Below are 25,631 nucleotides of genomic sequence, written 5' to 3'. Positions count from 1 at the left end.
GACAAAAAGGACAAGAGTTCATGAAAGATTCCCAAAACTAAATACCTATTTCAGCATGACTGTGAACATATGGCAGGACATAAAAAAAATAGGCAGAGGCTAGATCATAAGGGGCCCTGTAACGTGCTAAAGAAGAGCTAGAATTATATTCTGTAAGGCCTAGGTTTTGCCCAGCAGAGTTATGGAAGGAAGAGTGTAGTAAGAGAAGAAACAAGATAGATTGAGTCTATGTCTATAATACCAAAATCTTACAAAGTGAAAGTCAAGAAATTACACAACAGGATGTAGAAGTTTAAGCATATCATTTCAGTGTGCAAAGGTAACCAGAACAAGAAAAAATATAAGTAACTCTCTAAAGCTAAGTGTTTATCTGTCTTTGTAGGAAGTAAATAGATATCTGTTATTGATACATAAAGAAATAACATTAGGAGGAGCATATCATTTAAAGGTGGGTATAGTAATTGCCAGAAATATTAAAAATAAATTACAAGAATAGTTGCCTCTGGAAAGCAGGCCTGGAGATGTAAAAGGATGAGATTCTTTTATTATAGTTTTGAATTTGTAATAAACTTTTTTTTTTTTTTTAATTTGTCCTGACTAGGCTTAGTGGCTCATGCCTGTAATCCCAGCATTTTGAAAGCTGAGGTAGTAGGATTGCTTGAGCCCAGGAGTTCAAGACCAGCCTGGAAAACATGGCAAAGCCACATCTCTACCAAAAATGCAGAAGTTAGCAGGGCGTTGTGGTATGCACTTGTAGTCCCAACTACTTGGGAGGCTGAGGTGGGATGATGGTTTGAGCCTGGGAGATGAAGGTTGCAGTGAGCCAAGATCATTTCATTGCACTCCAGCCTGGGCAACATAGAGCATGTCTCAAAAAAATAAAAATTTAATGTGTCAGAAAAAAAAGCATTTCCAGTTAATCATTTACTGTGTATTAGGCTATGATATACCATTTCCTCCATAGTGAGTGAATCTGACAGATTTTTCTGGCTTGTAATTTGCATGTAGAAAGTTTTCCCAAATGTAAGTTATGGTGGTGTTTTTTCTTCAGAGCCAGCTTGACTAGCTTTAGCCTCAGGAAAAAGGCAGTAAAAAAAAAAAAAGTTAGCTGTAAGACAGCCTCAAACAGGTCCTTTAGGAGTTATTCTAGAAGAAGGCATTGTTATCATAGGAGAAGATAGCTTCAATTGTGTTACTGCCCCTGAAAACCTTCCAGTGGAACAAGATATGAATGTGGAAGACAGTGATATTGATGATCTTAGCCCTGTGTAGGCCTAGGCCAATGTGTGGACATCTTAGTTTTTAATAAAAATATGTATATATTTTTAAGTAAAAAAAAAATCAAAAAGCCCAAAAGGGAAACACTGTGGGGCTGGGCTGCACAACAGTCACACAGTGCACTTTTTTGCAGGGATAGCCCCCCAAGGCTAGTAGGTGACCCAATGTCCAACTAGCCCACTCTGTAGCCAGCCCATCCCCAGAAGTTCTATTCCTTGGTGAGGAGTGTTCCCACAACTTCCAGGTCCCCAAACCAAACCTAGCATCAGGTCATGACCCCAGCTGTGAGATCCCCCGCAACCAACCTAACCAATGACTTTAATTGTACCAAATTGCCATTTATTGTCAGTTTCTATTTGACTTAGTCAGAAATCTAAGGTTTTTCTTACCTGAACAGGCAAAGAAATGGGTAGCCCCCTGCAGCAATAATCATTCATTACAACTGCTATCAATTACCTTTAATGCTGGATGTAACTGTTGGCTAGACATGGTGGCTCACACCTGTAATCCCAGCTGAGGCGAGAGGATTGCTTGATGTCTGAAGTTCAAGACTACCCTGGAGGACATAGGAAGACCCTGTCTCCACAAAAAATTTTCAAAATTAGCCAGATGTGGTAGTGTGCTTGTAATCTTAGCTATTCGGGAGGCTGAAATGGGAGCCCAGAAGTTTAATGTTACAGTGAGCTGTGATTATGCCACTGCACTTCATCCTGGGAAACAGAATGAGATCCTGTCTCTAAAAGAAAAAATTGTAGCCCTTGCCAGTGACTCTTTAGTTACCACAAACCCAATGTCAAGTGTTTTCTTATAGTATAAGGTAAACCTTGGTACCCACAAAAGCCCACGATATTAGGGAGTTCAATGTAAAAGAACAGAACTTTAGACCCACCTACTACTCTTGGGGCTCCATAAAGAAGACAGAAGACTCCAAAGAGGGCCTATGGCATCTTTTTATGTTCCTCAAGGAGTTGCAAACCTAGAAGTTTCCTCTAGGTCACTTTATGTGCTAGGCAGAATTCTGATGTTTCTTCTTAGTAATTTTGTATCCACTAACTGTCGAATTGAGGTGGTATGGGCTTCAAGGAGAAGATATCTATGATTAAAGAGAAGTAGATGGAAAATCAAAAGTGACAAAAGGAAATAGGGACAGCAATAAATGGAAGAAGTCTTAGAAGAGCCAGAATGTGGAGATCTTAAGCTTCCCCAAAAAGGCCAGTGAACTTTTACATTTTTCTCAACAAAAATTATATCAATAAGAAAAGAAGCAAACAGGGATCAAACATATAATTATATGTAAAGACAGTTTCAGTGAAGTGAAAAAAGAAAATTCTATGAAAGAAATAAGATACAGAAGAGAATAGAGAAGCCTTTAAAATGTATATGTGTGTGTGTGTATTATTTATATATATATAATCTGAATATCAGCTCTTAATTAAGCTGACTTCTGATCATAGAACTCTTTAAAAATTGTTGTTGTTGTTTTTGTTGTTGTTTCTCAAATCTTTTGTTGTCAGATTTCAGCTAGGACAAACAGCAAATATTCCTGGCTTTAAAATATTTTTTTTATTTTAAAATAAAGGTACCTACCAAGTGACTCAGAACCAAAACCAAAGCCTTTTGTGGCTTAACTAAGTACACATGAGGCCTTTCTAAAGCAGTACAAAGATGCAGTCCTCTCAGGATCCAAAGCCTCCCCCAACAACAGCTGGAAGAAATAAAGATTTAGATAACACCTTCAGATGCGGCAGCAGTTGGTATGTTAGCTTTTTATGGGGGTCTCCAGCTTTTCAGTTAGCTGCTTGCACAAACATGCCCAACAACCTATGCTCCTGATAGGTGACAAGCCAAACAAAGTTCTTAGGTCACAAAATGAGACAAACAGGAAAATAGCTGTCCATGGGAGGGAAAAGAACCAATAACAAATGGTTACCCCAAAATCAGATTTACACAAGAATCACAATCCACACAAATGAGTTTCTCCTGCCAAACCGAATTTGGAAAGGAAGGGATAAGGAGAACTTTTTATCTTCCATTCTCAACCAGGCATTACAGCTAAAGGTCTCATAGAACTGACCTTGGTAAAAATTCTTACCCTTTTTTTTTTTTTTTGCTGACTTCTTGTTAGTCATCCCAGGACCTCATTTGCAGGCTCCAGAGTGAGTCAGGTGTCTCAGCTATCACATCTTCGTCACCAGAACTATAGGGGCAGAAAGTGGTCAATCCCTTTTCTCCCCATCACAAAGGTTCATCATGGCCAACAAAAGTAAGGCATGACAAATTTATTATGTATGCACTTGTACACAGGAGTTAGGTAAAACATGAAAACTCAAGAATTAAGAGCCAGATAAATGAATACCCTCTTCACTGGGGAGAGGGAAGTAGAGGGGTATAGGAGTAAATTATTGTCAGGGGAAATGAATGGACCCAAGAGACAAAAATTAACTTGTAAGTGATTCTCTTTGAAATTTGAATGATCTTGAGAGTCAGACATTTTCTTGTTTTTTTTTTTTTTTTTTTAAAAGGCTATCAGAAGTGATTGCATTTCTTAGCCTTCTTTTCTGTGATAAATAGTGAGAGGATAAGTAAGGAGGGGAAGGAAGGCAATCTTACTCCTCTTTTGGGGGTTAGTTTCTAGGTATATAAGGAAACTTTAGAGAACAGCCTTAACCTGTGCTTTGAGAGAGACAAGGTTGAAGAGTGGAGGGACGGAAGGCTAGAGAGACCTTGAGGCTACTGCTTTAATTCAGCACATCAAAGTGCCATATTTGGGGGTATCAGTTTCTGAGCCCCAACAATTCCAAAGATATTAGGAGTTGTATGCCAGGAAACAAAACAAATGCCAAATACATATTTCACCATATCTGAACTGGGCAACCAGGAGATTTTTACTCCTTGAGATAATACACCGTAAGATTGTGGATAAGTGAGGATATGCCTTTCTTAAGTGGGAGAAAGAAGCCAGGCACAGTGGCTCACGCCTGTAATCCCAGCACTTTGGGAGGCCAAGGCAGGTGAATCACGAGGTCAGGAGATGGAGACCATCCTGGTCAACATGGTGAAACCTCATCTCTACTAAAAATACAAAAAATTAGCTGAGCGTGGTGATGGATGTCCATAATCCCAGCTACATGGGAGGCTGAGGCAGGAGAATGGTTTGAATCCAGGAGTCAAAGGTTGCAGTGAGCTGAGATTGCGTCATTGTTCTTCAGCCTCGTGACAGAGCAAGACTCAAAAGAAGAAAAAAAAACAGGAGAAAGGATTATAGTGAAGCGAGAGGAATACAAAATGTTTGCTCAAGGCAAAGGAAAGAGTATGTTGAAATAAGAGGGGAAAGTATGTAGGGCCTTATACTCAAATAGATGGGTGGATTCTGGACTCTTGCATTCAGGAGTTTCTAATACTGGGCAAGGGTGAGGCAACTCTTTCTAAGTCTAATACTTCTTAAATATTAGCTTCTCTATGTGCCAGCCTGACCCACAGAATATACCCAATAAACTGTAGCTCTTATTGCAATGTAATAGGAAGGACTAATGTAGAAAAATAATATGAGAGTGATATAACCCCACCAAACAAAATATGATCTCTTCCTTTCCTCAGGGAGAGAATCCTCACTGGATTTTATTGACCTAAAGGGGAAAAAAATGGAAGCAAACATCATAAGTAAAGTATTTATTTGAGCTAAGTTTGAGGACTGTAACTCAAAAGCATACCTGAATTATGCTCCAATGAGTAGCAGTAACAAGTGAGTTTAAAGGAAAAGAAAAGGTAGTTCTTAAGTTGTTCTCCAATAATTTATATTAAAATAGCATGCACTAATGATTGACTATACATTGTTGTTTGGTATCATAAAGTCCAGGAACATGAAGATAATGGATGATACAGCTAGTCAGGAACAAAATGCCTTTAAACAGTTTCCCTCCTAAATAGAGGGGGTCAGGTAATGCTGAAGTCTCACACTCATTTTTCTCTCGGCCTGATAAGTTTTGCATACTTCACATAGGTCAACTGCTCTATTTTTCTTTCCTCCATATTATACATTTCTCATATTTACTGTAATTTTTTTTCTTCCCAACTTGTTTTTTAGGCTCAAGGGGTACATGTGCAGGTTTCTTTCATGAGTAAATTGGCGTGTCATGGGTGTTTGTTGTATAGTAATGGTATCAACCAAGTATTCCAAATCATACCCAATTATTTACTAGAATTGAAACTCTTCTGAATTACACTGTTAATGAAAAAGAGTCAAATCCTGGAAAATATTTGAAGGGATCTATTATGAGCCAAATATGAGTGACCAAGGCCTGAGGCACAGCCTCAAAATATCCTGAGAACATGTGCCTAAGGTGGTTGGGTTACAACTTGATTTTATACATTTTAGAGGGGCAGAAGTTACAGGCAGACATCAATACATGTAAGGTGTCCATTGGTCCCACCTGAAAGGGTAGAACAACTCAAACTGGGAGCTGGCAGTGCAGGGAGGCTTCCAGGTCATAGGTGGATTCCAACAGTTTCTAATTGACAATAGATTGGAAGAGTTCAATTATTATCTAAAGACCTGGAATCAATGGAAAGGAATGTCTGGGTTACGTTGTGGAGACCAAGGTTCTTATTATGCAGATGAAGATTCCAAGTAGCATGCTTCAGAGAGAATAAATGGCAAATGTCTCTTATCAGACTTAAAAAGGTATTATGTAAGACCTTTAGTTAGTCTCTCCTGGATCAGGAAAATATCTGGAAAAGAAAAAGGATTTTCTATAGAATCCTTTCCCCCACAAGAGACAGCTTTGCAGAGCCATTTCAAAATATCAAAGAAATATATTTTGGGGTAAAATACTTCAATTTCTTTCAGGACCTGCTGTCACATGATTCTATACTGGAGTCACATGTATATTTTTTTGGTTATCTTACTGCTACGAAGAGTCTCTTTTGTCAGTCTTAAGATCTCCGTTTTAACGTTAACACTGATTAGTTGTGCCTTAATTCTGACAGGAGGGGGAATAATGAGGTATGCCCACCCACCACCCCTTCCCATCATGGCCTGAACTAGTTTTTCAGGTTTACTTTGGAATGCCCTTGGCCAAGAGAGGGATCCATTCAGTCAGTTGGGGGATCTAGAGTTTTATTTTTTGTTTTATAGAACTGTGCTTTACTCATTTTTCTAACAGTACAACCAAAGGACTGCTCTTAAACCCAATAGAAATAGAAAGACTTAGAAGTGCTTTCATAATCTTCAGGCATTTGTAGCAGTTCATATTAGACATTTGAGGAAGATCTAAAGAAATATGGGGAAGATAAGAATGAGGAAGAAAGGGCCGGACGCGGTGGCTCACACCTGTAATCCCAGCACTTTGGGAGGCCGAGGAGGGTGGATCATGAGGTCAAGAGATCGAGACCATCTTGGCCAACATGGTGAAACCCCGTCTCTACTAAAAATACAAAAAAAATTAGCCGGATATGGTGGCACATGCCTGTAATCCCAGCTACTTGGGAGGCTGAGACAGGAGAATTGCCTGAACCCAGGAGGCGGAGGTTGCAGTAAGCCGAGAATGTGCCATTGCACTCCAGCCTGGGCAACAAGAGCAAAACTCCATCTCAAAAAAAAAAAAAAAAAAAAAAAAAAGAATAAGGAAGAAAAGCTGGCCTTCCAATAGGAACTTATAAAAGAATACATGAAATAAGGCTCAAACCACAGAACCTTAAAAGTCATTACAAATTCTAATGAATTCTTTCTAAATTATAAATTAAAAGAAACATTTTGTTAGAATGTCTAAAATGTGTTTTACTTCTGAACTTGATTAACAATTCTGAGTCACAGTTGGAATGTACAATTTTCAGAACAGTTTAGAAACACTCAAGCAAAATGCCTTTGTTTTTTTGAGACGGAGTCTCTGTCACCCAGGCTGGAGCGTATGGCACAATCTTGGCTCACTGCAATCTCTGTCTCCTGGGTTCAAGCAATTCTCTTGCCTCAGCCTCCTGAGTAGCTGAGATTACAGGCACATGCCACCATGCCCAGCTAATTTTTGTATTTTTAGTAGAGACGGGTTTCACCATGTTAGTCAGGCTGCTCTCAAACTCTTGACCTTGTGATCCGCCCGCCTTGGCCTCCCAAAGTGCTGGGATTATAGGCGTGACCACTGCACCCAGCACAAAAAAAGCCTTTTAAATGAGTCGGTATTTATGGCAAACTTGTGGGAGTGTTTGGGACATTTGCAGTGAGCGCTTTCATTTTTCCTGATTTGCTCATTGTGAAGCAATAAGTAACCAGGCAGTAAGTACCAAACAGTTCATTTGGTATAAAAAGAAAAATCTATATTCAATAACTATAAATTTAGGAACTCTAACCTCTTGCCACAGCATCTCCATGTGATTCAGCATTGAGGCTCAGCTACTGACTGTGTCAATCAAATGGCCAAGAGTATCAGGTTCTTGTGCTAAAAATATTTCAACTCAAATCATCTTGACAGACAATACCAGAAAAACAAACATTTTTCTGTCTAGTAAAGTGATCAAATTTTAGGAGACTAACTATAAGCAGAAAAGACAAGTAATAGCTGCATAACCTTGAGCAAGGTACTAACTGAGCCTCAGTCTTTTCATCATTAAAATGATATTTTTAATGCAGGTCTATAGTCTCTACTCTGCAATTCCAAAACATAATAAAAAACAAAAACACTGTGACATGCAAAAGTGTTTTTATAAGTTTGGCACCAGGATTATATGGCAAAAAACAAAACAAAACAAAAAACCAACTGTAAACAAATATGAAGCCTCTACTGTCTCAGCACTTTTATCTGTCACACATGCCTCTCTGATGTGCTGACATTTTCTGACCTGAGGACTAATTCCATGGAAAATGTCAAAAAGAGCTAAAGATATACCTATGGGTAACAGTGAGAAGAAAATGAAGCATCTGTCTTTATCAATAGCTCACAAAGTGGAGTTATTGCAGATCAGTTGTGCAATAGAACTGTGTTTTATAAAATAGAACTTTTTGTTTTATAAGAACTGTGCTTGATGGTGGTATGTCTAAGGTGTCTTACTGAAGAATATGGTGTGGGAACCACAACAGTATATGATTTAAAGAAACAAAGGGCTGGGCACAGTGACTCACACCTGTAATCCCAGTGCTTTGGGAGGCCAAGGCACGTGGATCACTTGAGGTCAGGAGTTCAAGACCAGCCTGCCATGGTGAAACCCTGTCTCTACTAAAAATACAAAAATTAGCCAGGTGTGGAGGTTCGTGCCTGTAATCCCAGCTACTTGGGAGGCTAAGGCAGGAGAATCGCTTGAACCCAGGAGGTGGAGGCTGCAGTGAGCCAAGATCACACCACTGTACTGCAGCCTGGGTGACAGAGTGAGATGGTCTTAGTGAACCAAGATCATACTATTTCATTCCAGCCTGGCGACAGTGAGACCCTGTCAAAAAAAAAAGGAAGCAGACAAGTTGTTGAAATTATATAGTGACAGCGATAACCAAGAACTAATGAAAAACAGAAAAACATTGCATAGAGCCAAAAATGAAGATCTTTACTGTGTGTTCATTCAATGAATTTGACAACAAAGAAGTAAAGACACATCACTGATGGGTTTGTTGGTCATGAAACAAGCTAGAATATTCCATGAAGAACTGGAACAACCTCTTCAAGATGCTCAGGCAATCAGAGGTAATGAACATTCATTGCATGTATATGTAATATAGGTTAGTTTTCATCAGTATAAGTTTTTAAATTTTACTTAAAATTTCCTTAGAAATAAGAAGTTTTTCCACAAGTGCCAAAATACATTAAAAGCTTATGGTATGTGTGATCTATATTTATCCTGCTATTTCATTTACCAGTAAACTTATTTATTTAAAAATTTTTTTACCAATAAATTTACTAATATATTTTTGTAAATAAATTGCAATATTATTATAGTTTTGTTTCACTTCATGTGAATTTTCTTATATTTATTTGCAGAAATAGTAAGATTAATGTGTTTCATTACATAGTACAGTTCTCTACCCATTTGGAATGTTACAAAATATGCAATTTATATACTATATTTCAAAGGATTCCAATTTCTTCCTGAATTCCAAAAAATTCTCATTTCCAAGCATATCTGGTCCCCAGAGTTATAAATAAGAGATTATAGACCTGTGATTCTTTTTTGTTGTGAATGATCCAGTGAAATGATCAATGTAAAATGTCTGGCACAAAGTAAATGCCCATTAAGTGTAGTTGTTATTATTAATATTCTATTACTCTACTTTTAAAATTTAAGACAAACTCTTTCTGACATTGAAGTTAGCAAGTTGACATAGCATAGGTAATGATAAGCATTCTTCAAGTTTTATTATTCTAAGAGATGCTATGGCAAGGTGCTGCTGGTAAAGTGTGTTAGAGTATCTCCCAAATCTTCATCCAAGAATGGAAACATTTTGAAAATCAGAGGATAGAAAATGTTATGCTACATCAAATTAAACTGCATGTTGATAAAATATGAACACATCTAGCTAGCCCTTATTTTATTACTCAAACAAACATAATATTTTTTTATCTGCTGTTACTATTCCCTCAGCTCCCCATGCCACAAGCACCACACAAAGAATAATCGAATCTCTCTTGTGAGTAAAGATTGGTTTTTAACCCTCTTTATATAACTTTAGCTACTGTTGTAAGATCTTAAACATAGCTGCATACATAAAATTGGTATTTTGTTTTGTAAACAAAGCTGTTATTAGCCTAATGAATGTGAATTGATTCCTGTAGCCTGGTCTTCTTTGTTTTGTTTTATTTTTCGTAATGTTTGTTCATTTACATATAAGATGTGTTGCTTTTCTCTCATTATAAAAGGCATGTGTCATTCTTGTAGAAAATGTGTAAAATATAACAATTTATAAAGAAGAAAATAAATTCATCCTTAATGCTACAACCAGTGATATAATCACTCTTAACATTTGTTTACTTTCAAAGCCATCTATTATATTAAACTGTCAGCCTTACAATGGCAGAAACCATGTCCATTCATTCCTGTTCTCCACCCTGTCCTTGCCATCTTACCATAGTAGGCATATAACACATTTTTTTTTTTTTGAGACGGAGTCTCGCTCTTGTTACCCAGGCTGGAGTGCAATGGCGCGATCTCGGCTCACCGCAACCTCCACCTCCCAGGTTCAGGCAATTCTCCTGCCTCAGCCTCCTGAGTAGCTGGGATTACAGGCACATGCCACCATGTCCAGCTAATTTTTTGTATTTTTAGTAGAGATGGGGTTTCACCATGTTGACCAGGATGGTCTCGATCTCTTGACCTCGTGATCCACCCACTTTCGCCTCCCAAAGTGCTGGGATTACAGGCTTGAGCCACCGTGCCTGGCTATATAACACATTTAAAGAAAACACACACTCACACACTTAAGGATCAAACTATATTCACAGCGTTTTTTGGCCACATTACTTTTATTTAACACTGTATTGTGAGCATTTTCCATATGAATTCTATTTTATTTGACAAAGCCAGATTTTCTACACTGCATTTAGCTTATCCTCTTTTATTCTGGGACTTTCTACTCACAGGTCCAAGGGTAAGCATTATCCTGCAGTCCTTCTGCCAGAGTACCTTCCTTCTCTATTGTTCTCACCATTTTTCCATCATAGTTGCCCCTCTTATTTCCCATTAGCTCATGCTGCAGCTTTCTGCCCACTACTCTTACCAGGTATAGAAACCTTCACCATCATGTAAATTCATATATGACCTGACTGGTGATTGGCTCCCCTTCTCTATACAGCATATTTCTTCAATTGGGGTGAGCTAAACTTGCACAGAAGAGACTTGACTTGGAAAGTAGAGAGAATCCCAGAGGGGAGAGAAACAGCAGCAACTCCATCTTGGTAAGTAGGAAAGTGGAGGGTGGGTCCTTTGTCCACAATATTATCCATTCCATTCTTTTAGGATCAGTCATAGAAATAAGTCTCATTCAATTGGACGATGCCTGGAGTCACTATGCTGACTTGGAAATCTCAGCTAGGCACATGATTAACAGTCTTCCCCACTGATACCTAAACTAAAATGAAGCACTGGTCACCAGGTGATACTAAACCTTGTATCATGAGCCAAACCCTAGGAACTGGCCTCAGGTCATTGAATTTTTGAACATCACTTACCATGTTGTATCAGGCTTTATCTGTAATTTGTGCAAAATTCTAATGATGGATGATGTTCTTTCTCTTCTCCAAACTAATATGATTTACATTAGCTGTTCATTTCTTTAACCTAGGGATAGGAGTCATCCATAGTGTGAATTCCAGTTGCTTGGTAGTGGCTGCCTAAAATGCATGTCTGAAAATTTGGAGCCATGTTTTGGCTTAGTGTGTGGTGGTTATTTGTTGACATCTGCCATTGGTACAGAAAGTAGAAATGGCAGAACATATGCCATCCGTCCCTTGTGGGGGCCTTAAATTTTCCTGTTTACCTTTGGTTCAGACCTTTTGCTTTGCTCAGTTAGTGTAATTTATAAATGAATGATCTCACAATCTCATATTCTTATTCTGCATTATATTGCTCCATCCATGGACAAGGACTCCTTTTCCTTGACATACATGCAACCCATTTGTATGTGTATATTGGTCATAGTGAAAAGGCTGTGGTGATGGAAAGGGTTCTTTCACATAAACCAGACATTTAACTTTGGACACTCCTGTCTTTAAAAGTCCTTCAAATGAAATAAATCCTCTGATATTGAATTGGAATCTAATATATTAATATGAACTCATAATTTTTATATTTTTAGAGACAGAGTTTCACTGTCACCCAGGCTGGAGTGCAGTGGCATGATGATAGCTCACTGCAGCCTCAAATTCCTGGGCTCAAGCAAGCCTCCCACCTCAGCCTCTAAAGCTGGGACTACAGGTGCATGCCACCACACCTGGCTAATTTTTTTTTTTTCTTTTAGAGACAGGGTCTCACTATGTGCCCAGGCTGTTCTCAAACTCTTGACCTTAAGAGATCCTGCCACTTCTGCCTCCAGAAATTCTGGGATTACAGGCATGAGCCACTGTACCTGGCAACTCATCGTTTTTAGTACATATACATGGTTAGATACAGAAATAGAGAAACATGTACACATAGGGGTTATTATATAGGCATATATGCCTAGTGATAGGGCCTAAAAGCAATGATATTCCAGTAATAATAAGCTCACCTAGTACCCAGATTTGATTTTTAAATACTATTCTTAAATAAAACAACCAGGGTTCCTTCAAGAAGTTGTTGGTCCCAGGCATGTCAGGGAAAGTACAAGATGAGCCTGGAATATTTCATAGTGCCAGAAAGTAAGGAAATGCTTTAACACCAGGTAAGATTTGCCAAAGGTACATAGGCATCAAGCTAAAGAATCTCCAAAAGACCAAAGCTGGAACAATTTGAACAACAAGCTAAATAATAACTATATTGACCATAGTGGATTATAACCCACATGGTAAAATAAATATTCCTGTCACCATATATTTAAGTAATTGATTAAATAAGTAAGTGGGAAAGAAGGGACAGCTTTTTCTTAGAGTAGAATTCTGTGGTGGCTAAAGCAACTCCATCTTGGATGATACTCCACCATGCTGACTTCTGATTAACCCCTGTTCTGGGAGGGCCTCTAAGATTTCTAGTTTATCTGTTATTTTTGTATAAGAGCAGGCACTTACCTTAAATCCTGACCTTAGGCTAAATAACCTTGATGTTATCATACTTCAATTATTCTACATATCCTTTCTGAACTACCCCTCCTTTATGGTATATAAGACCTGGGTCTTGGCCGTAATGATGTGAGACCCACCATCTCATCTTGTGCCCATTCTGTTCGTTTAATGTTTCTTTCTAAGAAACTGGATGTTTTATTAAATGTTTCCTTCTAAAAAGAAATTGGATTTGTCAGCATCTTTCTTTGGCCTCTCAGCTTCCTCAGACTTTGGGGCATGTTTGCTCAGATCTGCCCACTGCAGAAAAAAAGCCAACTAATAAAGATAGAATGATAGAGAGAAATAGAAAATCACCACTAAGCAAACACTAAAATGATAATTCTAGCAGAAAAGATATATAGATGGAATAGATTGATGCTAAAATCTGTGAAAGTTTGAGTTAAAACAGACTGAACAGTCTCAATGCATCTTCTCCAGACATTGATTTACTATCCAGAGAAAAATAATAATATTACAGTGGAGAAACTCAGCAAAAAGCTCCTTAGTCAAGTGGTAGGTCAACATCACTAGTAATACAACAATAATGAATCCCATTATATGATGCATCTATCCCATTACATGAGGATACAGTATCATTTCTGTGGTATTCTTGCCAAAAATGCATAAACTCAATCCAATCAGAAGAAAACTTGCTGGGCACAATTGTGCATGCCTGTAATTCCAGTCTTTGGGAGGCTGAGGCAGGAGGATCACTTGAGGCCAAGAGTTTGAGACCAGCCTGAGCAATGTGGCAAGAATTCATCTCTACTAAAAATAAAAATAATTAGGGCATGATAGCACCTTCCTGTACTCTCAGCTACTCAGGAGGCTGAAGTGGGAGGGTCACGAGCAGCAATTCAAGGTTATAGTGAGCTATAATCACATCACTGCACCCATCCCAGGTGACAGAGCGAGACCCTGTCTGTAAAAAATTACCAATTTGAGGGACATTGAATAAATAACTGATCAATACTCTTCAGAAGTATCAAGGTCATGAAAGAGCAGGAAAGACTAAGAAACTATTACAGTCTACAGGAGTCTGAGACAAAATAACAACTCAATACAATGTGGGATTCTGTATAGGATTCTGGAACAGAAAAGGGACACTGATGGAAAAACTGACAAAATTCAAATTAGAGGTTTAGTATAATAAGTAATATTATACCAATGTGGATTTCCTAGTTCTAATAATAGTACTGTGATTTATGTAATGTGTTAACATTTAGGGAAGCTGTGTGAGAGGTGTATGGAAAACCCACTATATTATTTTTGCATCTTTTTCATCAGCTTAAAGTTTGTTCATAGTAAAAAGTTAAATGATGTTTTGAAAATAAACAGCCTTTCAGCCACCTCATCTGAAGGGAATGCCTCCTTCCTAGCCACCATTTCCTGCAGGTTCAGACTCTAGCTATGATATGCAAGCTCATCTCATTCCACAGCTCTCAACCTCCAGCCTTCCCCAGGGTCATCCTTCTCAATTTATTATGCAGAATGACTTGTGTCTCCACCACTAACTGGGGGCCTACCTTTGTACACAAAAACTCGTTAATATGTTGAAACACGGAGTGGTGTAGTCCAGGTCTTTCCTTTAGCAGCCCAGAGGAACTGGCAGAGGTTTCATAATTTGGGGCTTTTCTTTCTCCATTTCCCAGATCTTGAGAAGAGAAGATCAGAATAAAGATTGATTTCCTCATTCATGTGAATTTTGTCACAACCGCCATCTTTGGAAATCAGATGTTACTATGGCCAGTTTAGGCTTAAATAACACTTCTGTTTTCTCTATGTTACATTCCTAAGGTTCTTAGGATCCTATGAGTCTATTTAGTTGTTTTCTTGAAATGATGGCATATCTTAAAAGCCTCCTTTTTTTTTTTTTTTGTTAAGTAACCAATTTTTGTTTGGCTTTGTTTTCTTTTGAGGGTATTAGGATTCTTCTCTCTAGTTTTCTCAAAGTTTACCATGAAATGTCAAGGTATGATCTGGAGTCTTTCAATTTGTGTTTCTATTTATTTTAAATAGCTCATGGGCCCTTTCACTGGCAGTTTTATTTCTTTGATTAATAATATTTTATTCTGTTATTCTTTGTATATTCCCTCTCTTATCCATTCCCACCATTCTCTCCTTCTGGAACTCCTCTACAATTTTCCTCAAATGTGTGGTGATTCTTTGTTGTGTCCTTAGGTTTATATTTTTAGTTACCTGCTAATCTGCCTGTCTGTCTGGGAGTACTTGTGTTCTGCTTCCTGTGGTTACAGAGGCGAGGTAGGAGATACCACCAAACTAAGGGGGTCATTAGCTCATCTTCTGGGCATGGGAACCCCTACTTTCTTTTGGTGGTACACATGCCCATTGAGTACTCCCTGCTTGTAATGTGCAAGTATTCTCATTTACCGGAACTGCTTTTGCTGCTTCCTGCATAGCACAAGTGAAAGGATGAAGGGAGGAATGTCTGATTGTTCCTACTATTGTAACATTACAAAAATCACACTGAATATTGATTTAGGACTGCCTCTTGGTCCCCATATCTGCTTTCCCCAAGCTTAGAGCAATACTGAAGGCTGTCTCGTAATTTACAGGTGCCCTCCTCACGAAATTGGGGCAGTAGTTCCCTCCTCCAGTGTTATCCCAATTCCTTCTGTCTTTCTGCAGTTCCCCCAGAATGTTTGGTGCATTTAGAGCCATTTGTCTAAGTCGGCATGACTTTCAAATATCACATATCTATGTGTATATATGTATACATATAGCGTTTGGGTCAGGAAAGGAAGAAGACTGGACAAATATGCATTTGTTTATATTATCATCTTGATCTAATATTTCTGTAGAAGTTTTAAAATATTTTTAACAGATATACTTCTTTTCAAACAAAATGTATTCTTACAATAAAGTAAAATAGGGAAAATAAAATATTAAGAAAATCACAAGAGAAAATATATTTACTATTTATTAAGTGGATCATCATAAAAGTCTTCATCCTCATCGTCTTTACATTGAGTAGGCTGAAGGAGGAGGAGGAGGAGAGGTTGGTCTTGCTATCTCAGGGGTGGCAGAGGTGGAAGAAAATCGTTGTATAAGTGGACCCAAACAATTCAAACTCATGTTGTTTAAGCATCCACTGTATATCTTTTTGAATAATAATTTTCATATTTCCAAGTAGAAGGCTAATTTTAATACTGTTTCAAACAACCGAGAAGCTCATTTTGTTCTAAATTATCTTTTGCAATATAATATGAATTTGTTATTACTCAGAAATAAAATTTTAAATAGCAAAAGGAGTTAAGTCGCTGAGAAAACAGAGCCACTTAATTTTACATCTGTCTTTATTTTTATGTTTACAGTAGTATTTTTATATTGACCTCAACTAATAAAAACATATTAAAAATAAAAAATGCAGGATGGAGGTGGTGGTGTGGATCCTCTGAACAGCCAAAAGAGAAGTAATAAAGTTGAGGTTTTCATAAGTAATACCTTTGGACTCACAGTATTTTGTTTACCCCAGTTAATTTTTTTGTCTCAGTAAACATTTTAGATGTGTTGTTGGGTAGAAAAAAGAAAAAGCAAAGGTAGAAAAAATAACTCCAAAGATCTGCCACCCAAAGACTACCACTGCTAACATTTTGATCTATTAAATCTATTTCTTTTGGAGTGTTTTCCTATATATATTTTCAAATTTTGACTATTGTTAATGTCTGTTCTTTTTTTTTCTTTTTGAGACGGAGTCCATTTACTTTTAGTTCAGACATAATTTTAGTAAGTAAACAAGTCAACTAGGAGATAAGTTTTAACTTTTAACTTTTTATTTTGAAATGATTTCAGACTTATAAAAAAGATGCAAAAACAGGGCTGGGCGCGGTGGCTCAAGCCTGTAATCCCAGCACTTTGGGAGGCCGAGGCGGGTGGATCACAAGGTCAAGAGATCGAGACCATCCTGGTCAACATGGTGAAACCCTGTCTCTACTAAAAATACAAAAAAATTAGCTGGGCATGGTGGTGCGTGCCTGTAATCCCAGCTACTCAGGAGGCTGAGGCAGGAGAATTGCCTGAACCCAGGAGGCGGAGGTTGCGGTGAGCCGAGATTGCGCCATTGCACTCCAGCCTGGGTAACAAGAGCGAAACTCCGTCTCAAAAAAAAAAAAAAAAAAAAAAAAAAGATGCAAAAACAAAACTGTCAGCAAAAAAAGCATAAAACAGTTCTCATATATTTTTCACCCTACATAATAGTAGTACAATTATAAAAACCAGGAAATTAACTTTGATATCATACTATTAACTAATATACAGGCCTTACTCAAATTTTACTAATTGTCACACTAATGTTCTTTTTATGGACCTAGATACAATCTATACATTGCACTTAATGGTCACATTTTCTTAGTTTCTTTCAGTCTGAGACATTCCCTCATTTTTTTCTTTGCCTTTCATGACATTGACCCTTCAAGAGAGAACTAGCTAGTTGTTTTGTAGAATGTCCCTTAAAGTGGGTATGTCTGGTATTCGCATCATTAAATTCAGATTATGCATTTTCCATAAGAATACCACATTATGAGTCAGCTGGGCAAGGTGGCTCACGCCTGTAATCCAAGCACTTTGGAGGCCAAGGCGGGCGGATCACCTGAGGTCGGGAGTTCAAGACCAGCCTGACCAACATGGTGAAACCCTATCTTAAAAAAAAAAAAAAAAAAAAAAGAATACCACATTATGTAATGCGGTGCCCTACTTAGTGCATCATTTCTGGAATCACATGATGTTGGTATGTCTCATTACTAGTGATGTTAACTTTGATTACTTGGTTATGGTGATGTGTGCCTGATTTCTCCACAATAAAGTTACTCTTATTCTCTTTGTAATTAGTAAGTATCATGTATGGAGATACTTTGAAAATATGCATATATCCTGTTTCTCATCATATTTTTCCCACTAATTTTAGAATTCACTAATGATTCTTATCTACGACAATTATTATTGTGGTAGTGGTCAAATGATGAGACCAAGATTTGAAATGTAGAATAAAGTGTGGAAAGAGTCCCCAGAAGTAGGTGCTAGACATCTTGCAAGCTGATGGTATAATATGGTGACCAAGAGCAGGAGTTTTGCTATCAGACAGATCCAAATTCAAGTATTAGCTCCACTGTGTAGTAGCTATGTAATCTTAAGTGGATTAATTTCTCTGAGCATCAGTTCCCTATTTGTAGGGTAGGGACTATAACTATATTATGGAGTTTTCATGATGAATGTAATGAATATAAAATACTTTGCATAATGTCTGGCATATAGTAAATTCTCAGTAAATTTTAGTTACTAGAATATGAAAATGATTGTTATTATTGTAGAAATCTTCCAGATAAAGAAAACCCAAAAGTTACTTACTTAGCATACTTTTGTAAAAAAAAAAAATCGTTTCTCTTTTTAAAAAAAAATTTAACTTTTTGTGATGATTACAAGAAACCAGATTGAATGTGCATGCACGCACACATATACACACACACTATATGCCCAGTGTTTTGGGTATTATGACAAGGGAGAGAGACTAGCTGAGATAAAAGTCAACATATATATAATATTTTGGATTATTGAGCCCTGTGACAGATACTGCTGGTTGTTTTTGTTTTTCACCCTGTAACCATTCTCCCATTGATAGTATTAAAACTCTGCCATATAGGTGAATGGAAATATCCCCAGCTAAAAATAAAAATAAAAATCTTAATTTCCCAAGTTCCCTTGCAACCATGGTGGTTAGTATGGCTGGTAAGCAGAAGTCTACTAGATGTGACTTCTAAGAAAGCTATTGAATTTTGTTAAGGGAAGCACACTCACCTAACATATGTCATTTAACCTTCATTCTTCTCTCTTCTTCCTGCCTAGAACTCAGAAGCAATGCTTGTAGATACAACAGCCACCTTCTTATCAAAGAGCTGAAAGTCTCACGCTAAAGATAGCAGAGCAGGAAGATAAAAGCTGGCTGATTCCTTGAGCAGCCATTAATTCTCTTTTTATAAGTGAGGAAACTGAGGATCAGAGACGTTAATTGTCTCTGGTCAGTTACTACTTAAACAATGGAGCTGGGGTTCAAATCCAAGTGTATATGATTTCAAAGTTATTTATTTTTTACTGTATTTCAAAGTTTATTAAAGGGATGAACCTCTTTAGAACCCTTTCTCCCCACATTTACAGATTGTGATGGCAAAGCAACCTGTGATGGATAAAACAAAGTATCCAATGTCTTTGACTCAGAACTACAAATATTTCTTACATGTACTCTTTATTAACAATTCCAGCCTAACAAAAATAACCATGCAGTTGTCTGTCACTCATCTTCTATTGATGCTAGTAAAAAAGGGCGTCAATGATAAGCAACTCATGATGAGTGTCACCAACAAGTAGTTGCCACCCAAAGAACACATAGAAGAAAATGGCCTAAGAGAGAGGTCACAAACAAAGGGATAAAAAATTTGTTTTGATTGATTACCATGTATGTTTACTAATTTGCTTGAGCTCATATAAATATCACTAATAATTGAGGTTTCTTGCTGCTCTTTTAAAACTCTGGACCAAGGCCTGGCGCAGTGTCTCATACCTGTAATCTCAGCACTTTGGGAGGTCGAGGCAGGCAGATCACCTGAGGTCAGGACTTTGAGAGCAGCCTGGCCAACATGGTGAAACCCCGTCTATACTAAAAATACTACAAATTAGCCGGTGGTAGTGGCAGGTGCTCTGTAATCCCAGCTACTGAGGGGGCTGAGACAGGAGGATTGCTTGAACCCAGGAGGTGGAGGTTGCAGTGAGCCAAGATCGCATCACTGCACTCCAGCCTTGCAACAGAGTATGACTCTGTCTCAAAACAAAAACAACAACAACAACAAAAACCTCTGGACCTGAATTCTTATGTGGCAACAATTAACCAGAGCCTCCCAGTACACCATCCCATTCCATACTCCTTCTCTGACTCAGAGTATTTATTTCCAACTATCATGATATTTGTTCTATTGTTTTTCTTGTAATAGAAAAATATTCGATCTCTATCATATTTGATCTCTATCTAAAATAAAAATAGATGGATAGAGCTGCCTGAATATACCTGGCCCACTAAGATATTTTCAGCTACCTGCCAGAAAGCACAGAATTTGAACAGATACTCAGATGTGTGCTTCCTAAATCTGTTTGGAGAACAATTCCTCCACATCATTCACAGACTCCCATTTCACATACCTTACTTCAGCAAGCCTCCGCAGCAACTACTGAAGTGAGTAATATCATTCTCATTGGGATCAGAGAGGTTAGCTGATTTTTCTGAGATACTGTTCTTTTGTAATAGCTATGTTGTTAGAGTTTAGCTATTTTGTTGATTTGTGAAACTGTTATCTCTGAATGTCTGTTTTGGGAAAACAGGAATGAGTAGGATAGGTAGACTAATGGACCTTTGTCTCACCTACCTTGGGACCTAACATTATTACTTCTTCATTACCTTCTTCCTTTCTTATAAAGTTAGCTAACATTGTTGAACACTATGTACCAGGTGCTGTATTAATTGCTTTACTTGCCTTGATTAATTTAGTCATCATGATAACACTCTGAAGTATGTTGAAGGATAGGTTTTTTAAGAGGAATCATGATTGACACACAAATATAAAATGAGCACATCTATGATTTTATATCAACGACTAAATCAGTACAATATTATAATCAGTTAAAATGAGGATCCAAAGAGGAGACAAATAAAGTAACCCATCAGGAATGCTACAATACATTTACTTTATAGGTGCAAAACTGATAGCCACAAGACAATAATCATTCCAACGTCTGCCTCTCAGATTCAAGTGATTCTCATGCCTCAGCCTCCAGTAGCTGGGATTACAGGCATACCACTAGTTCTTTGTGGGTTTTTTTGTTTTGTTTTGTTTTAGAGATGAGATCTCTCAGTCTGTTGCCCAGGCTGGTCTCTAACACCTAGATTTAAGGGATCCACCCACCTAAGCTTCCTGAGTAGCTGAGATTACAGGCTCCGACCACCACAATTTGTTCCTTTGAATAAGAGTTATTTGTATTACTCTGTGTTTTGCAATTTATAGAGTCATAAAGTAGCTCAAAGAAAATAAAATGCAGCGAAAATCCGTAAGCATAAGCTAGATAGGACATTCCCTAATCTTTCTTTGTTCTATTTCAAAGTATTTCACAAATTTTCCTGAGTACTTTCATTGTTATTCCCCTTTTACAAGTGAGGAAATTGTTAAGTAAATTTTCCAAGGTCCTATAACCAGTAAGTGGTAGAAATATATGTGAACACAATTCTAACTGAATCTGGAAAAATAATTCAGTTTATTGAATCAGTTTTCCTCTTGAATTTATTTTTGTGCTTAAAAATTCAATTCAAAGCAAGTGTAGATAAGAAAAAAAACATTTGTTTTCCTACAATTTTAGAAATTGTTCATTGGCTGGGGCCCTACAAATTAGACTGACAAAAGACAGATTAACAAAATAAAAACAAACAGGAATTTATTAACAAATTTATGTATTAACATTCATCAGTGATGAGTAACTCAAAGGGGTGGTTAGAACTAAGTGCTTATCTAGCATCTTCATAAAAGAACAATAAATCTATAGAGAAGTGACAAGACAAAGCAAAGGGCTTGTAGTTCCTAGGGGAACAAATTGTGCAAAAGTGAATATATGGGAAAGCTAATGAAAGATAAATGTTGTTGTAGCAAGGTTTGTTATATAGCTTTCTCTGGTGCCATTCTGGGCTGGTAAGAGTCTAGAGATTGGTGATTAAGTATATCCTGCCCTTTGTAGAGAGGGTCAGGGCAGAAAGCTTTCTTGTCTGCTTTTTCTCAACTGTCTATGGCTTAAAATGAATCCCTATGCCAGCGTGGCATATTTTCGGTGGCATTCTCTCTCTAGACATTATAAACTGGCAACCTGAATTCAGGCCAAGGAAATTTTTTTTTTTTTACCTGCACAATGTTTAAGTAGTATAAATTAGTTAGGAACTTTTATCAATACCTATTGCTGTACAACAAATTACCTATAAACTTAGTGGCTTCATCAGCCTGGTAACATAGCAAGACCCTGTCTCTACAAAAAATAAAATAATACCCAGGTGTGGTGGCACACACTTGTGGTCCCAAGTACTTGTGGGGCTGAGGTGGGAGGATCACTTGAGCCTGGGAGGTGAGAGGCTGCAGTGAGGTATGAACATACCACCACACTCCAGCCTGGGTAAGAAAGCCAAGATGCTGTCTCCAAAAAAATAATATTATAAACAAAAATTTAAAACTTAGTGGTTTAAAACAACAATAAAAATTGATTATCTCACAGTGTCTTAGCTGGGTGGTGCTGGCTCAGGGTGTCCCATGAGGTTGCAGATGTGATATTGGCTGGGAACTAAATAATACAGCAAATCTGTGCATGAGATTGCCTTGGGTTCCAGTTTTGGCTATGCCACTTACTAGCCATGTGACCTTAATACAAGTACCTTAACCGTCTTAAGCCCTTAATTTTCTCATTTGTAAAATGGGGATAATAGTAGAAGTCACCTTGTAAGACTGTTGTGAGCATTAAACAAAATAACATCATTAAATACATAATATAGTGTGTTGCAGACAGAAAGCATACAGTATATATTTTCATTGTTCACAGAGGTTCTACTCTGTACAACGATTTGTTTTAGTTATTTCCTTATACGCCTCACAGGTAGGGAGGGTACTCGTGTTTTTCTTCAACTTAGAAATCAGGAAACTGGCTGGGCACAATGGCCTATGTTTGTAATCCCAGCACTTTGGGAGGCCAAGGTGGGTGGATCACTTGAGGCCAGGAGTTCCAGACCAGCCTGACCAACATGGCAAAACCCCCTCTCTACTAAAAAAAAAACAAAAATTAGCCAGGTGTGGTGGTGCATGCTTGTAATCCCAGCTACTTGGGAGGCTCAGCAGGAGAATCTCTTGAACCTGGGAGGCAGAGGTTGCAGTGAGCTGAAATCACACCACTGCACTTTAGCCAGGGTGCTCGGTGACAAAGTGAGACTGTCTAAATAAAAAAAAGGAAGGAAATCAGGAAACTACATCTCAGGGCAGTTAATGTATTTGCCGAAAGCACCCACTTTTTAAGTGACTAAGGTAATGCATGTCATCTGCACCAAGCCTAGAGTTCTTGCCATTTGTGTCAGTCAAGGATCAGGAAGTAGAGACCACTGCAGATATTAATACATTGAATTATGTGCAAACAATTCCATTTATTAAGGTGGGGGAATTCTGCTTTCAACATTTTGACTAACTAGAAGCAATGTGTGGACACTGCCACTCCACATCAACTAGATCCCAGATACAACTGGGATTGTATCTTCACTGTGTGAAGAATTTCTTATCTCAAGAAAGGTTGGAAAGGTCTCTAGCAATGCTCCTAAGTTAACAAATGAAAGCTGAGCCCAGAGCAGGTAGGGGGCAGCAACTGAGATATCTAGCAGTGGAGTTTTGACAGAGTGAGGTCATAAAATTCATTTTAGAAATTATTTGACATGATCTTATAATATTGAACTTTCTCATATCTTCGGATACAGCAGCTGCACTCCTGTATACAGAAAGTCACTTTTGCACAGGCATAGTAGAACCTATTTCCAATAATGTTCACAGAAGCATTGTTCCTAACACAATACTGGGAGAAATGCTGATTAACTGTATATTAGGGTAAGAATTGTGGTTTGTTTGTATAATAGAATATTATACTGCAGTGAAAAATGAATGAATTTTAGCTATATGCAACACCATGAATACAAGAATGGATCTGAATTATAGTGAATGAAAAAGACAAATCTCAAAAGATGGCATAGTATGATACCATCTTTGTAAAGTACAAAAACAAAATTTAAACAACAGTTACTTTAGGAATATATACATATGAGATAAAACTGGGGAATAAAAGGAAGGGAACTCAACATTGTGCTTATCTTTGAGATGGAGCAGGAAGGTAAGTTGAAGGAAGAGTGCATAGATAGGACATAGATAAGTTATTGGCCATGTTTTGATTATTGCCTTCAAGGTGGGTTCATGGATGTTAATTATGGCTATTAATTGCCTCATTATAAACACATAAATAAAAATAAGTAGAAGTAGGAAATAAAAATATATATGTATTATTAGAAGGACTGAAAGACTGGGCTCTCAGTGGAGTTTCCAGAAATCACTTCTAGTACCCTTACCTAACTGGCCACATGGGGGATTCCTACATGGGAGGCCAAGGCAACTGAATTCAAGAACACTCCATTGTGTCTGTGAGCTAAATATTGGAAATCACAAAGCCACTGCAATTGCCACTAAAGCTTGATACCCAGAAAGTTGAAAAATGTACACTGGGGGTTGTGCTGCAGAAAAAAATTGCTCCTTTTTATAATGCATTTACCAGTAGAAAGCAGCCAGAGGGTAGGAAAATGGCCTTTGCTTCATTTCCTACCTCCAGATTTTTTTTGGGTAATTGGTAGAACCAAATTAGCAGACCCAACTTAGCACCCAGAATTCTAGCTGCAAGGAGTCAGAAATAAGTTTTAGCTTCTCAGCCTTGGAAGTATAGAAATGCATACCAGAAAGGTGAAATGGAAATTGAGCAAGCCACTTAATAGTATCTGTGGACGAGACAATGCTGTTTTCATCAAACCTATTTCATTTTCTTCTTGGACAGAAAATTAAATTTCCCATTCCCCCATGATGTTAGTAATGCCATATGATAGACTCTAGCACGTATACAGAAGTGATACGCTACTCACAGGCCTGGTTCCTGAAACATGCCATGTGATCATGTTCTCTTCCTCTCCCACCTGCTGGCTGCAAGTTGGAGAACCTTGGGGGTCATGCACTAAAGATGATGGGGCCTCTGTTAGCTTAGTCTCTGCTTGACTGAAGGGAGGAGAGTTCCCTCTCTCCCCTTACCCCTACATTGGACAGTGGAGTGAGAACTGAACTTTATGTGTGTATTGTGTTAAGCCACTGAGATCTGGAGACTGTTTTTATACAACTAGCACTACTATTATGACTAAAACCACAAATGGGACCTTGAAGTAGGTTGTTCCTAAAACAAAAACCTAAAATAGATGGCACTAGCTTAGCATACCAGTTGTGGGAAGAAAGGAAACTAATGCCAGAGGCAGAAAAGGTGGCAATCCATGCTATGCAGCAGCAAAACATTTGCCAAAAATTCTCGCTTATAGTAACTTAATAGACAGGCCATATGTTTACTGATCTGTCAGCTCCAAGAGAAGCAGCTGGAAAGAACCAGATTGTTGGTGTACATTGGCCACTACTGGCTGGCAAGTATAGGCAGTGTACAAGGAGAAATGAAAGAAAATAAAAAAATTACATAAATTTGGAGTCTTAAACTACTACTTCTAGATCCTAAATAGAAGGAAATAAGATAGGGCAAACTCTGAGAAACAAAGGCCTGCTAGGTCACTGCCTTATGGCAAAGATCACATTAAAATTGTGGCCTTCCCACTCAGTCCTAACAGAATCAAGGTGGCTGCCAATAGGTAGGCCACCTCTTGGGAGAGGCATGGGAAAAAAGACATAAAGAATATGAAGAGCTATGTCAGGAAAATATTTGGGATGTTGTTTGTGGCACAGGATCTGTCTAGAAAGAAGTCAGTGAGAAGCCTGTTAAGTTTCTGAG

At 37.9% G+C, this 25,631-nt stretch overlaps 1 long non-coding RNA gene across 1 annotated transcript in view; it reads left to right on the top strand.

Moving 5' to 3' along the window:
• LOC104650497 (uncharacterized) overlaps positions 1–25,631 on the top strand; it is a 47,771-nt gene that overhangs the window by 3,924 nt on the left and 18,216 nt on the right. The window contains exons 2-3 of the long non-coding RNA XR_744123.3: positions 8,677–8,942; positions 11,045–11,147. This is a non-coding gene — a long non-coding RNA (uncharacterized LOC104650497). The remainder of the gene's footprint in view (positions 1–8,676; positions 8,943–11,044; positions 11,148–25,631) is intronic.

This window comes from Saimiri boliviensis, chromosome 12, assembly GCF_048565385.1.
Source record: "Saimiri boliviensis isolate mSaiBol1 chromosome 12, mSaiBol1.pri, whole genome shotgun sequence".
Lineage (NCBI taxonomy): Eukaryota > Metazoa > Chordata > Mammalia > Primates > Cebidae > Saimiri > Saimiri boliviensis.
Note: the sequence above shows the minus strand (reverse complement) of the source record. Positions and strands in the feature narration are given on the sequence as shown.